The sequence below is a fragment of the Taudactylus pleione genome, unplaced genomic scaffold, assembly GCF_031769625.1.
Source record: "Taudactylus pleione unplaced genomic scaffold, aTauple2 ptg001312l, whole genome shotgun sequence".
Classification (NCBI taxonomy): domain Eukaryota; kingdom Metazoa; phylum Chordata; class Amphibia; order Anura; family Myobatrachidae; genus Taudactylus; species Taudactylus pleione.
This window is the reverse complement of record NW_028285712.1, coordinates 166785-183446: the sequence shown is the minus strand read 5'-3', so window position 1 is coordinate 183446 and position 16662 is coordinate 166785. Positions and strand designations below refer to the sequence as shown.

Genomic DNA, 16662 nt, shown 5'->3' with positions numbered 1-16662 from the left:
CTATTCCAATGCTAGAACACTCCATACAAGTAGGAAAATGTTGAGTCAGAATATTTTAATAAGATCATTACTGTGTACAAACTCTAAGTTTATCGCTGTATTGAACAATGTAAGGAAGATTTTAAAAGAGCTGAAAGCTTATTATGTGTAATAGACTTTTACAATGAGGCATTTGATTGTACACTGCTAGTGATTAGTTCTAATAGTGAGTTTTCCAAATAGTGAGACAGATTATATAAGTCAGACATATTGGCTATTGAATGATAGTTGTTACCATGATATTTGGGTTTTATGTTCTTCTACTAAATAATATTTATTATATATGTGGAAAGTATGCCTACAAATGTTTGCTAATTAATTTTGAAGATATTTTCTATTTAAGCAGACTGATACTACAATTTTATGTTATAACTCATGATAATGTGTGAAAAGTTCTTTTGCAGGATGCCAGACGTTCTAAAAGGTTCATTGATCCAGTGAATAAAAGATCAATTTCCCGGATTGATACTTGTGAGACATCGTGTTGGCACCACCTTTGCTAACATCCGTACGTATGGTAATTTGGGATATTTGGATAATCAACATGAAATTATTGAACTGGACAATTTTATTGACAATGAGACTGAACTTTATGATAGGACTTTATAGTTATGTTGGACATGAATTAAAAACATTCCTGAATGAACTGTTACTACAGCACTGTCCATAATTGATCGCTTAATTGTGCAGACTGGAGGATATTGTCTAATTTTTTTATACAAATCTTGGAATTCGTTGTTGAAAGTATTTGACCAATGATACTACAGATGAAGAAGTCATTATTATCAATTACATAAATGAGGCTTATAATATACAAAGAAGAATTTGAATGAATACATTTTGATAAAGATTTTGAAAATAATTTATGATGATCATGATTAGATTCTAGTTTTTGATTTCTCAGGTTTAGAAAAGTGGTTTTTCAAACATATTTTATCTACTGACAAAGTTTATTCTTGAGATTTTAATCCTGGTTCTATGCATTCTATAGTTTTGGCCTATGCTGTATTCAGATGGTTACTTAAAAAATGAGAACCGACAAAAGTGAAAACATCCAAGAAATGGAGGTTGATGAACATTACATTCCGATGTAATTTACAAGATATAGCACATGTAAAATGTGTATACCTAAGGGTGGAATTGTGGAAACTTAATTTATAAGAAACATTATATTTTATATAATTCCATATTTACATATGCTTTATAGTGAATACAGCTCATGAAATTCAATATGGCCTTTGCACAGCCATTTTGCTTTGTACAAACTTAGCAATACTAAGTAAAATGAGTTGAGATGTCTTTAAGGAGTTTGATCATTTACGTATAATTCTGGGCTAAGAGAAACATAGTGACCAAATATAGTGATGCACAGCACAATGAGCATTTCATAAAGGAATCTATTTCTATTTGTTTGCCAAAGGAACAAGGCAACAAGAGTAAACTATGTCTATCAGGATAAATGTTATATTTGAATATGCCAAATGTTATATGCTTGTATAATGTGGAATAATTAGAAAATTTAGGAGTATGATGTAAGTGGGCGTATTACCTGAAGATTGTAATAGAAGGTATAAAACCTCTGTACTCTAATCAATCATGTTTATTTGCTGCATTATAACCGTAGGGATATGTGCTCCCAGTTAAGGTCTAGATCTATTTATTTAATAAATGACAAATTCTTAAGTGTACTGGATTGGAGTCTATTACTTTATGCAACAATGGAACACCAGGTAAAAGTTAGGATTCAACATCCTATATGTCACACTGTAATGATATAATACACTACAGGGATATAGTGATTACAGACATGCTCTCAGTATATGATGTGCAATCACACACACATAGAATGACAAATGAGAGTTACCTTTGTCTATGTGTCACACTGTAATTATATAATACACTAGAGGGATATAGTGATTACAGACATGCTCTCAGTATATGATGTACAATCACACACACATGGAATGACAAATGAGAGTTACCTATGTCTATGTGTCACACTGTAATGATATAATACACTAGAGGGATATAGTGATTACAGACATGCTCTCAGTATATGATGTGCAATCACACACACATGGAATGACAAATGAGAGTTACCTATGTCTATGTGTAACACTGTAATGATATAATACACTAGAGGGATATAGTGATTACAGACATGCTCTCAGTATATGATGTGCAATCACACACACATGGAATGACAAATGAGAGTTACCTATGTCTATGTGTCACACTGTAATTATATAATACACTAGAGGGATATAGTGATTACAGACATGCTCTCAGTATATGATGTACAATCACACACACATGGAATGACAAATGAGAGTTACAAATACTTAGAATGAATGTATAATCACTTTATTACAGGATTGCAGCATATAGATGATGAGCGTTTTATAAAACATATCACTTTTCTAATCATTACTGTTCACCATCTTAGGTCCGTATTCAATCAGACGCGAAAAGTCGGAGAAGTTTCACCTGTCTGATTTTCAGCCTCATTAACCAGTTTCAAAGGTGAAAACTTTTTGCACACGTCCCGGCTTTTCGCCTTATTCAATTCCAAAGCAGGCGAAAACGGGAAACGGCGAATGCGGAACAGGCAGAAAGTACTGAAACAAATGGGGGAATCAGTCTGTTCCCCCCAAAAACATGCCCCGACAAAGGAAATGAATATACATGTGTGCTAATTTGGGGTACTTACAGTAAGTTGGGTAAATTGCTTGCTTTTAGCGTCTTTGTAAAAGTGGTGAAGAATGATTTAAAGCAGTATTTGTAGGTGGAAATATGTGCTCCAGGCAAATTTTGGGTACTTGAAAATGGGTGCTAGCATATTTTAAGGCTCAAAAAGTGAACTTTTTAAAAAATGTGAAAAACCCACCTACAATCCTAAAAACACCTGACCCATCCTTGCAGACCAACAAGAAGTCTATTTTGCTAGTTTTTATGCTTGACCCCCACTTTGGGGTATTTTGGTTTTTAAAAAAAAAGTTTTTTGGTTGATTTGTCCTTTGGGGGCTGTCCCAAGGGGTCTGAGTCGTTTCCCCATGTTTGAACCCCAAAATAAAGATTTTGCACTTCTTTTCACCTGCTATTTATAGGAGATACTTTTCCGCCTATTACAATGCATTGAGTTACCGCGTAGGTGAAATCCGCCTGGAATTGAATTTGGAAATACTTTGAAAACAGGCGGAAAGTCCGAACCCGCGGAAACTTATCTCCAAACTGCACTTTTTGCCTCTTATTGAATCCGGCCCTTAGACTCTATCTAATTGATTTTAATATTTTTCTAAGCAAGGTCTTTAATAACTTAATAATAAAAGTTACATTTTATGTATGATTACTTCTATTTATGTGCACCATTATAGGAACATTCCTTCTCCCTCTGTCTGTGTGTTATACTGTAATCTGGTATTATAGATGTATCATAGATGTATATGCATATTCCTGCCTCTAATATATTTCAGTAACTGGTTCAGGCTCAGCGGCTCCACCTTCTTCTTATATTGTATATGATGGTAGCGCAATAAATACCAATTGGTGGGATCTATTGGGGCCCTGTGAGGATGTAGAAACTCCAGCTAGGATGAGTCTCCCCAGAATGGTTGTTATTACGCTGCCATCATATACAGTTACAGTGTTATTATCTCTGTACCATCATGTATAGTTAGTGTTATTACGCTGCCATCATATACAGTTAGTGTTATTACGCTGCCATCATATACAGTTAGTGTTATTATCTCTGTACCCTCATATACAGTTAGTGTTATTACGCTGCCATCATATACAGTTAGTGTTATTATCTCTGTACCATCATATACAGTTACAGTATTATCTCTGTACCATCATATACAGTTACAGTGTTATTAGCTCTGTAGCATCATATACAGTCACAGTGTTATTATCTCTGTACCATCATATACAGTTACAGTATTATCTCTGTACCATCATATACAGTTACTGTGTTATTAGCTCTGTACCATCATATATACAGTTAGTGTTATTATCTCTGTACCATCATATACAGTTAGTGTTATTATCTCTGTACCATCATATACAGTTAGTGTTATTATCTCTGTACCATCATATACAGTTATAGTATTATCTCTGTACCATCATATACAGTTATAGTATTATCTCTGTACCATCATATACAGTTATAGTATTATCTCTGTACCATCATATACAGTTACAGTGTTATTATCTCTGTACCATCATATACAGTTATAGTATTATCTCTGTACCATCATATACAGTTAGTGTTATTATCTCTGTACCATCATATACAGTTAGTGTTATTATCTCTGTACCATCATATACAGTTAGTGTTATTAGCTCTGTACCATCATATACAGTTAGTGTTATTATCTCTGTGCCATCATATACAGTCAGTGTTATTATCTCTGTACCATCATATACAGTTACAGTGTTATTACGCTGCCATCATATACAGTGTTATTATCTCTGTACCATCATGTATAGTTAGTGTTATTAGCTCTTTATATGTGACCTGCAGACACTCCTGGTGACTGATTACGCTGTGATCAATGCTCTCACTGCGTCGCCTCCACTTCCCGCTGCTGTACTTCGTTTACGGGTGACTATAGCGTATGTAGTGTTCATTCTAGCACCCTGCACCAGTCATAACCCGTGTAGTTCCTCTTTCCTGCCTGGGGTGTCGCTCTCTGCTCTGGTGACTCTACCACTCTCAGCTGATGCAACAAACTGCTATGATACAGACCAGAGTTTGCTAGAAGCACCAGAGCAGAGAGCGACACTCCAGGTACAAAAGAGGAACTACACAGGCTGTGAGGGTGCAGGGTGATAGAATGAACACTACGTATGGATTAGCAGCATTGCATTGACTGTCACTAGATACCGCCTACATAATGTTCTTTACTTAATTTTTAAACTCTATTCATTGTGTTTTTCCTCTACACATCTGGATTGTGCTCTGAGCAGCAAGTAGGGTCAATGAATATTAGCTAACTGAAATTGTATTCTCCCTGTGTCGAGTTCTCTGATGTCTCAGAACATGTGATTTATTCTTAAAACATTTCCCACATTCAGAGCATGGAAATGGTTTCTCACCTGTGTGACTTCTCTGATGTTTAACAAGAGATGATTTCCGTGTAAACCATTTCCCACACTCAGAGCATGGAAATGGTTTCTCCCCTGTGTGAGCTGTCTGATGTATAACAAGTTATGATTTATAAGTAAAACATTTCCCACACTCAGAGCATGGAAATGGCTTTTCACCGATGTGTGTCATCTTATGTCTAACAAGAAGTGATTTCTGTGTAAAACATTTCCCACACTCAGAGCATGGAAATGGCCTCTCACCTGTGTGACTTCTCTGATGTGTAACAAGACTTGATTCATGTCTAAAACATTTCCCACACTCAGCACATGGACATGGTTTCTCACCTGTGTGACTTCTCTGATGTCTAACAAGATATGATTTCTGTGTAAAACATTTCCCACACTCAGAGCATGGAAATGGCCTCTCACCTGTGTGACTTCTCTGATGTGTAACAAGTTTTGATTTCTGTATGAAACATTTACCACAGTCAGAGCATGGGAATGGTTTCTCCCCTGTGTGATGTATCTGATGTCTAGCAAGTTCTGATTTTAGAGTAAAACATTTCCCGCACTCAGAGCATGGAAATGGTTTCTCCCCTGTGTGACTTCTCTGATGTATAACAAGAGTTGATTTAGCTCTAAAACATTTCCAACACTCAGGACATGAAAATGGTCTCTCACCTGTGTGACTTCTCTGATGTATAACAAGATATGATTTCTGTGTAAAACATTTCCCACACTCAGAGCATGGAAATAGTTTCTCACCTGTGTGTGTTACCATATGTCTGACAAGATGTGATTTATGTGTAAAACGTTTGCCACACTCAGAACATAGAAATGGCCTCTCACCTGTGTGACTTCTCTGATGTGTAACAGAAACTGACTGACATATAGAACTTTTACCAGATTTAGAACAAGATAATATATCACCTATATGAGCTGTACTGTGTGTAACAAGATCTGATTTATCTGGAGAAAGTTCCTCATGATTAGAGGGATCAAATGACATATCCGCACTGTGAAGTGCTGGATGTATATTTAGGGTAATTGGAGTTTCTCCTGAAGAATCTTGTCTTATGTTCTTATCTTCTATTTTAAAATCTGGTGACGTGATGAGATCTCCCTGCGAGGTATTCGCGCTTGTGTGTCCATGTACTGGAAACAAATATATGAGAATAGAAAAAATTGTTTACATTGAGGAGCAAATTATCTTGACGTCTCAGCACTTTCTTAACATGTCTAAGACCGAGCTGATTTTCTTCCCACCATCTGCGTTCCCTGACCTTCCTCAATTTTACTGTCCATTGACAACCTCACTACCTCTTCTATCCCATAAGGCAACGGTCTTGGAGATATCCTTAACTCGCCCTCTGCTTCAATTCCCACATTCAGGGCCTGATTCAGACTTGAGATTAGAGTGAGATATCTCTCTCAACTGTTCATCTTGGTGAAACCATGCTGCACTGCTGGTGGGGCAGATTTAAAATGTGCAGAGAGATTTAGATTTGGGAGGAGAGTTTCCAAACTGACATCTAAATTGTAGAGTAATAATAAAGCTGTGCAGTATTTGTGGGCTACATGCAAAAGCAGCCAGTATTTACCCCACATGTAAAAAATTTTATGTATTTACACCCTTTGCATTGCAATATGGTTTGTTCAGGTTCACAGTTGAGAGTGATATTTCTCTCTATTCCCAAGTCTGAATCAGGCCCTCAGTCCCTCTCCCACACCTTCAATATATCTTCAGATCAGACCCTCTCTCACCCTGTAGGTAACTAAGACCCTCATCCACTTACTGTTCAACTCCAGACTGGGCTACTGTAACCTCCTCAACACCCATCTCTCTTCACTGTAATCTGTCCTCAATGCTGCTGCCTGGCACTTCTTAAAATTACAGCTTCTGCCTCCCCTCTACTACAGGTCCTACACTGGCTCTCCATCCCTCTCAGAACCCAATTCAAACTCCTCACACTCACCTATATAGCCCTCACCCAATCATCACCCCCTACATCTCCAACTGCATCTCCCTCCACTCTCCCATCACCTACTTTGCTCTACCAATGCCTGGCGCCTCTCCTCCCAAATCAGTATATCCTCCCACTCCTGCCTTTAAGACTCTGTCCCTGTTGCTCCCCACCGCTGGAACTCTCACCCTCTCAGATTCTCCACCTCTCTCCAAAGCATCCCACAGACTTTCAAAACCTACTTCTTTACTAAAGCTTCCCTGCTCTCATCCTAACCCACCGCGCTATGCTCCTCACTCAGTCTCTCCTGTGTGACCCATCTATCAGCCCCTCCTCCTATAGATTGTAATCTCTAATGAGCAGGGCCCTCTTCCCTTCTGTGCTTTCGCTCCCCTGACCTATACTATCACCTCCTCCCCAATACTAACAGCGGCACCGAACCATTGGGCTCAGCCCGTGCTGCTTCTGTGATTACTGTGACTATAAGCTGCAGTGTTGTTATAGCTGGTGTCCCATATGCTACAATGTTTGGTACTGTAAGTCTTTTGTACTATTCCCTTGTTAGGCTTCCAATGTGTTCTGTTTATATACTGTGTAAGGCAATGCTGAACCCATATAAATAATGGTAAATAATACTATTAGTGAGTCCACGATGTATAATTTGAATTTGTAAACTACTGTACAGCTACTTTATTACAATAATAAATGTACATACACAATATATGGCTCTTGCTGCACAGATAAAGTGTTGTGATAAAAATACGATCTTACCGTAAAATCTCTTCCTTGGAGTCCATCTGGGGGATGCCTTACATCTGGGTTATGTGTAGTGATGGGTGGTGTACATCTGGGGGATGCCTTACATCTGGGTTATGTGTAGTGATGGGTGGTGTACATCTGGGGGATGCCTTACATCTGGGTTATGTGTAGTGATGGGTGGTGTACATCTGGGGGACGCCTTACATCTGGGTTATGTGTAGTGATGGGTGGTGTACATCTGGGTTATGTGTAGTGATGGGTGGTGTACATCTGGGGGACGCCTTACATCTGGGTTATGTGTAGTGATGGGTGGTGTACATCTGGGGGACGCCTTACATCTGGGTTATGTGTAGTGATGGGTGGTGTACATCTGGGTTATGTGTAGTGATGGGTGGTGTACATCTGGTGGATGCCTTACATCTGGGTTATGTGTAGTGATGGGTGGTGTACATCTGGGGGACGCCTTACATCTGGGTTATGTGTAGTGATGGGTGGTGTATATCTGGGGGACGCCTTACATCTGGGTTATGTGTAGTGATGGGTGGTGTACATCTGGGGGACGCCTTACATCTGGGTTATGTGTAGTGATGGGTGGTGTACATCTGGGGGACGCCTTACATCTGGGTTATGTGTAGTGATGGGTGGTGTACATCTGGGGGACGCCTTACATCTGGGTTATGTGTAGTGATGGGTGGTGTACATCTGGGGGATGCCTTACATCTGGGTTATGTGTAGTGATGGGTGATGTACATCTGGGGGATGCCTTACATCTGGGTTATGTGTAGTGATGGGTGGTGTATATCTGGGGGATGCCTTACATCTGGGTTATGTGTAGTGATGGGTGGTGTATATCTGGGGGATGCCTTACATCTGGGTTATGTGGAGTCGGACACATTAAAAAACGTCTCCCACCCGGTTCCCATCGGCTCCCATCCCCTATATAACTACTCCCAAGCCACCGTAAGCTCAATCTAATGTTTAACAAAGCCGGAGGAGAGCCACGGAAGAACTGAGAGAACCAGAAACCAACAGTTATCCAGTATGAAAAACAAGGGAGGGATCCCGGCATCCCCCAGATGGACTCCAAGGAAGAGATTTTATGGTAAGTAAAAATCGTATTTCCTTTATCATCCATCTGGGGGATGCCTTACATATGGATGATATACCATATACCAAAGCAAGCCAATTAAGGGCAGGGGAAGCATAGAACTGACCGCACTAAGAATTTTCTGCCCAACACTAGCATCTCTTGCGCTGAATGTATGGATGCGGTAACATTTTGTAATCTTGTGAAAGTGTGTACGGATGACCAGGTCCTGTAGATGATTTTCAGAGTTGCTCAACTGAGGCACCATGCCGTACAGCCCAAGAAGCTCCAACAGCACGAGTAGAATTAGCCCGAATTGAGGCTGGAACTGTCATATTCGAGGAAAAACATGCCTGTCTAATAGCAGAAGTGACCCATCTAGCGATTGACCATTTTGAAGCAGGCCAGCCTCTAATTTGGTGCATCGATCAACACCAACAAAAACATTTTGTACAAGTAAAAACAGTGACTTGTTTCTTAGAACACTTGTCTGGCTTATCCATACTGAGAAAGACAAGTCTACTCCAAACAGAGAGCTACCTAACTTCCCATAGAAAGAGCTCCGGGGTTACGGCTTAGCTTGTCAGGCCTCCATCACGCAGTGCCTGCTCTGACTTCCACCAGACCTCAGCGCTCTGGCTTTGCAGGAGCCTGTATTTTAATCAAAATAAATACCTGGGGGAGTGGATGCGTGGCCGGGCGCCGGGTCCTGCTAATTCCGGACACCTGTGAACATAGCATCCAGCATCTGCGGCTCAGCCTAATGATATCACCGCTGCGCGATTACACGTGCAGCAGTCATTTACTCACTCTTTGACACATAGCCTCCGGCGCTTGCCAATGACGCCACCCGCCGCAGGCTCTATGTGCAGCGGCGCTCTATCTATCCGGCCACCTGTTTAATCTCTGGCCTGGAAACTACTTGTGGCCCCTCCTGATGACATCACTGCTGTGCGCCTGAACGTGTCAGCGACGGCCTGGAACCAGCAAAGTCTCTCTCCTTTAAAAGCAGCAGTATGTCTCTGCTGCTGTAACCCTCAAACCAAATGCAGCGCTGAGGATTGAAGCAGTGTTGTGCTGAGCAGCCTCTGGAGGTGTGAGACAAGCCGACTCTACAGGATCTGTAATAACAAGGCCCAGCCAATCTGCTCTAAAGCACTGTGCAGTATAATGGTAACAAGATTCTTATACTAGTAACATATATGACCTTTATGCCTGCGGCCCCCTCAGATGTGTGTCTGGCATGGAGAGAGACCCAGGGACATGGTAGTTTGGTGACTCTCTCAGTGGCCGTCTTTAAAGTGGGATCCAGGTTCATACAAACCATCTAATCTATATAACTCCCTCTCTGTTGGTGCTTCTCCAGGAACCAAGCTCCCAAATCCAAAGCTTTAACATAAAGAAATAAAACCTAACTAAAAGCTAGGACCTATCTAGTGCCTTACTCCAAAGGCACTAAACACAAGACTGAGCTTATGGTGGAAAGTTATTATATATATATTTTTATTCTTTATTTTTTATTTTCATTATCCCATTAATATGTCATTTTTGCATTTCCTATCCTATATGTATTTTTATTAATTTTTTGAGTGTTTAATTTTACTATTTACTGTGGTCTTCTTATTAAATATTAGTATCTTTAGCGCCTGTCTATCTGTGCTTTCGATTTCTTGGTAATTGTTGGGAGGGTCCAGATTCCTCCACCTCTATGATGGCTGCTTTATACTAATTAATCCCCTGGTCCTCTACACACTCCCTACATTTATCCTGGTCCACTGAGGTGGTTATAGTCCAGCGCCTATTTTTTGTCTGTGTGTTATGGTGGAAAGGGAGGAGTTATATAGGGGTGGGAGCCAGTTTTCAATTAGCTAGTGTCCGACTCCATCCTTCACTATATATAACCAGATATAAGGTGTCCCCCAGATGGATGATAAATGTATATTATGCAGCTGGGTCCAGCCCAAAACCACTCTACATAAGTTAACAAATCATTAAACAAAAATTAAATATAATTTAAATTTCACAGTAACAGGTTAATTGCAAATTGAGCAATAATATTCTGCATATAATCCTATGTAGTATCAGTAGGCCAGGCCAAGCCCTTTGGCTGAGCGTGTAGAATTAGGGTTTGTTGTAGCAGGGCATGGTTGCACCCTAAGCCGGCCCCATCCACTGAGCGTGCAACACCATTACCTCATGCGGAAGGGGCGTGACACACTGCTTCACTAAGTGCAACAATGACCGTCCTAAGGACGCCCGATTGCCCGCATATACTGGCCAGGGAGCCAGTCAGTCCACAGGATACTCTGCGGGTGATCCAGAAGCAATCCTGGCTGTAGGCACCCTGCTAACCAGGAACAGGGACCAGCGGGGTAGACAGTGCTGCACACTGAGCCTCTGCGCCCTTTGCGACGACACAGGTCATCCACAGCTAGTTACAGCACTGTCTACAACACAAGGAGAATATGCAACTCCTTTCTGTAATAAGTCTTTATTACTCACCTGTGGCGATATCTGTAGGGATTTCCTCCTCCTTACACTGCTGATCACCCCTCACATACGTCTCTTCTACCTCTGTATCTTCTGCTTTATTATCAGTCACATACGTCTCTTCTTCTCTCTCTGTATCATCTGCTTTATTATCAGTCACATACGTCTCTTCTTCTCCCTCTGTATCTTCTGCCTTATTATCGGTCACATACACCTCTTCTTCTACCTCTGTATCATCTGCCTTATTATTAGTTACATACGTCTCTTCTTCTCTGTATCATCTGCTTTATTATCAGTCACATACGTCTCTTCTTCTCCCTCTGTATCATCTGCCTTATTATCAGTCACATACGTCTCTTTTTCTTCCTCTATATCTTCTGCCTTCATATCAGTCACATACGTCTCTTCTTCTCCATCTGTATCATTTGCCTTATTATCAGTCACATACGTCTCTTCTTCTCCCTCTATATCTTCTGTCTTCATATCAGCCAGAATTTCACCCTAAGTAACCCACAAAACAATTAAATAACATTTTAAAAATGTCAGATTTCATGAAATTACATTAAGTAGAAGAATTCTGGATAATAAGACACACACAGCTTCTCTACATATCATATAGTGACAGTCACTTTGGTATATTGGTGAGACTGTAAATCCCACCTACCTGATGCTCCTGTGGGATCCTGTGATTCTCCTCTGTACAATACTGGGAATTAAGAGGATGGGGACATCTCTCTGGGGTATTTCTGTGACTGGATCCATCTGTAGGAGACAGACAGTGACTGAGTACATTGTATATATGTGATTAGCAGATGATAAGTGTATATAGGAGGCCCCCATACCTGATCTCCCCTGTACAACAAATGAGTCTCTTACCCAGTGATGTGAGGGACCGGTGATTCTCCTTCATCATGTCCTTGTGCAGACCCCTGTGTTCCTCTATATACTTCTCCTCCTGCATGGAGACATAGACAGTGACATCCTGACACCTTATAGGAACCTGACACACACAATGATACAGTCATCACCGAGACATATCCCCTGGTGTTACGGTATAATGTCCTATTCTCAGAAGTCACCTCTCCATTCATCACCCAGACACATCCCCTGGTGTTACTGTATAATGTCCCATTCCCAGCAGTCACCTCTCCAGTCATCACCCAGACACAACCCCTGGTGTTACTGTATAATGTCCCATTCCCAGCAGTGACCTCTCCAGTCAGCAGCTGAATGATCCTGTTTGTGAGTTCCAGAATCCTCTGGTCATTGTGTCTCTCATGTATCAGTGAGTGAGGTGGAGGCACCGTGATGGGGCTCTGGGTCCTGTCCTCCTGACACACGGAGACGGCTGCTGGGTGTCTCACATTCACTGGAAGTTTTCTTCACTACTGTGTAACCCTGTTTATTGGGGGAGACATCGATAAAAGGGTAAAATTATACTCATGGAGCTGTTTATTAAGGTTTCATCAGTCCATAATATGCATGAAGGGTCTGTCTTACAAATAAAACCCCTATCCCATCTGTAACTATTTACCATATATAGGAAAGTGGACAGAATATAGCACATCTCCTGCCATCTTCATTTCAGTGATAGAAAAGAAACAAAACAAGATACCATGAGCAATGTAATATATCCCAGCTCCTATGATAACTAAGGCACTGATACTATATCTCTCTGTATTATTACTATAGATATAAGTGATGTCACTGTGACACTCCCAGATCCTCTCACCTCCGCAGTCATGTCCCTGTATTATTAGTATAAATATAAGTGATGTCACTGTGACACTCCCAGATCCCCCCACCTTCCTAGTCATGTCCTTGTATTATTACTATAGATATAAGTGATGTCACTGTGACTCCCAGATCCTCTCACCTCCCCAGTCATGTCCCTGTATTATTACTATAGATATATGTGATGTCACTGTGACACTCCCACATCCCCTCACCTCCCCAGTCATGTCCCTGTATTATTACTATAGATATAATTGATGTCACTGTGACACTCCCAGATCCTCTCACCTCCCGTCATGTCCTTGTATTATTACTATAGATATAAGTGATGTCACTGTGACACTCCCAGATCCTCTCACCTCCCCAGTCATGTCCCTGTATTATTACTATAGATATAATTGATGTCACTGTGACACTCCCAGATCCTCTCACCTCCCGTCATGTCCTTGTATTATTACTATAGATATAAGTGATGTCACTGTGACACTCCCAGATCCTCTCACCTCCCGTCATGTCCTTGTATTATTACTATAGATATAAGTGATGTCACTGTGACACTCCCAGATCCTCTCACCTCCCCAGTCATGTCCCTGTATTATTACTATAGATATAATTGATGTCACTGTGACACTCCCAGATCCTCTCACCTCCCGTCATGTCCTTGTATTATTACTATAGATATAAGTGATGTCACTGTGACACTCCCAGATCCCCTCACCTCCCCAGTCATGTCCCTGTATTATTACTATAGATATAAGTGATATCACTGTGACACTCCCAGATCCCCTCACCTCCCAAATCATGTCCCTGTATTATTACTATAGATATAAGTGATATCACTGTGACACTCCCAGATCCCCTCACCTCCCAAATCATGTCCCTGTATTATTACTATAGATATAAGTGATATCACTGTGACACTCCCAGATCCCCTCACCTCCCAAATCATGTCCCTGTATTATTACTATAGATATAAGTGATGTCACTGTGACACCCCCAGACCCTCTCACCTCCCCAGTCATGTCCCTGTATTATTACTATAGATATAAGTGATGTCACTGTGACACCCCCAGACCCTCTCACCTCCCCAGTCAGCAGGTAGATTATCTCCAGGGTGAGATTTAGTATCCTCTCAGTCATGTGACTCCTGTCCTTGTCCATCCTCAGTGATTTATACAGGACACGTCTCACCCTCACGTGACTTCTAGTAACAAGAATTTGACGCCTCACTGCACAGAAATCTAGGAATGAATATAATTATTAGAAGCTATTTATTACCAGTTATTTATGTAGTGTGCACATATTACACAGTGCTTTATAGGGAATATTTAGTCACATCTGTCCCTACCCAGATGAGCTTAAAATCTACATTCCTACCACATAGACAGCCCATACACACACGTTCTAGAGGTAGTTTAGAAAGAAGCGAGCTAACCTACCAGTGTGGCTATGGAGAGTGGGAGGAAACCAGAGCACCTGGAAGAAAACAATGCAAACTCAAAGAGAACATACAAAATCCACACAGAGCCTTGTTCAGTAATTTAATTCATGACCCCTTGTGCTGTGAATTACTAATGCTGTCCACTATGCTATCACGTTGCCCATAAAAATACATGAGTGACCACTAAGGGGCCGATTCAGACCCAGACGCTGAAGGTGCCCACACACATACCGATGTCCTCACGATACGATTTTATGGCCAATTTCCTCATGAACTTTCACGGGAGCTCCCTTGCCGTCGTGATCACGATTTGGAGTTAAAAATGTCCAATCTGACTAAAGATCTATCTTGCAGCCAATGCATTGTATCCCAGATTTATTAATCTGCCCTACAGCACGGCTGATCAGAAGATGCGATATACGACGAGCGGGAACGCGCATCGGCATCGTGCTTGTGAGTATAAACTCACGATTTGTAGGTTTTTTTTACCAGATTCGTTACCAAATCGTGTAAAATGTCGCTATGTGTGTGGGCACCATAAGCCGCATTCACTCGCTATGGGCGATTGTCGCCCATCAGCACATGCATGTGTGGCAAAATACACATGCGCAAACTAGTCTGTGCGATGGGGAAGTGCTCGCTCGAAGAACACAGACAGGCCGTTCCTTTGAGTGACAGAGAGTGCCGTTTGTGGGTGTAATATGGGATGATCCGGGAAAAAGGGTATGCAGTCAAGAAGCCAGCGGCTTCCCGACTGTCATATCCCGGCGAGGGTTAAACGACCGGCATCTACATCTAGACACCTGTCATTTCACACACGCCAGGAGACTGACGCCCGGCAACCCGATCAAAGTGATGCTGGGCGCCTCTGCGTACAGCCGCGTGCGGGGGGGGTTAGGTTTAGGGCTCCCGAGGGGGACTTAGGGTTAGGCTAGGGGGAGGGAGGGTTAGTTTTAGGCACCCCTGGGGGGACTTAGCTTTAGGCGGCGGGGAAGGGGGGGTTAGGTTTAGGCACTTAGAGGGGGGATTAGGATTAGGTACAGGGGGGAAAGGTTAGGGTTAGGGGGTTAGAAATAGGTTAGTCTATACTTACCTTCGACGATCGGGATTCCAACCACCGGGCAGGGGTCCGGCGGTAAATAATACCGATTCCGGAAAAAGGGGGAGTGGATGTGCAAACGCAGGCGTGTCCGAGCGTCAAAACAGCGTTCTTTGGGCGTGCATAATTAGCATGTCAGCGTCACTGTACACTTCACCTAGTTTTATTTCAGCCTGCAGTGATCGCAGTGCTTGCGGCGGGGTAGGGTCTACCTTAAGGTCTGCGAGCAGCTGTGATGGCTCTTGATGTTACAGATTAATCATACTGTTCCTGGAGATGACGTGTGCTAAGAAAGAAAAGTGCGCGTCCTTACACCTGCGAGTGTTCACTCTGCCGTCGCTCTCTAAGACATAGAGAGCATAATTTAGCCTGGCTGTGCGATCGCGAAATTTGCATATCCGCCCCCTGATGGCTGCGAGAGAGCGCAGCTTAGCGTCCGTGTATGAATGAGCTTCTAAGTTCCATCATTCCCAGAGCCATAGACACTAAGGGGGTCATTCAGACCCACTCGCAAGCGGCAGTACGCTCGCAAGTGGGTCGATGTTCCCCACTGTGCATGCGCACGACGGAGGGAGCTCCATCGTGTGCATGCGCGAGACCCGGACTGCGACAGCCAAGCTGTCGCTCCGGGTCTCGCAGCAAAGGGGGCGTGCTGTCGATGGTGACTGACAGTACGCCCCCTTTGGTGGGCGTGCCGGGGGCGTACCTGCCAGACGGAGGCGTTCCCATGGGAATGCCTACCGTCTGAAGTCGGCCCCACTGACATCACTAGTGATGTCAGTGGGAGTGATTTTGGCTCTGATAGAGCCAAAATCACTCCAGGGCTTGTGGCTGGGAGACCCTACCGCAGGGTCTCCGTCGCAAGTCCGATGGTCAAGACCATCGCGGCCATCTTTTTGGACGCTTGTATATGCTGTGGGTGGTGACCCACAGCTATACGAGCGTCCAGGGGGACGCTCCA

The 16662-nt window shown here is 42.3% G+C and overlaps 1 pseudogene; it reads right to left on the bottom strand.

Annotated features, from left to right (window-relative positions):
* Positions 1 to 16662, bottom strand: part of LOC148443287 (uncharacterized) — a 223309-nt pseudogene that overhangs the window by 48349 nt on the left and 158298 nt on the right.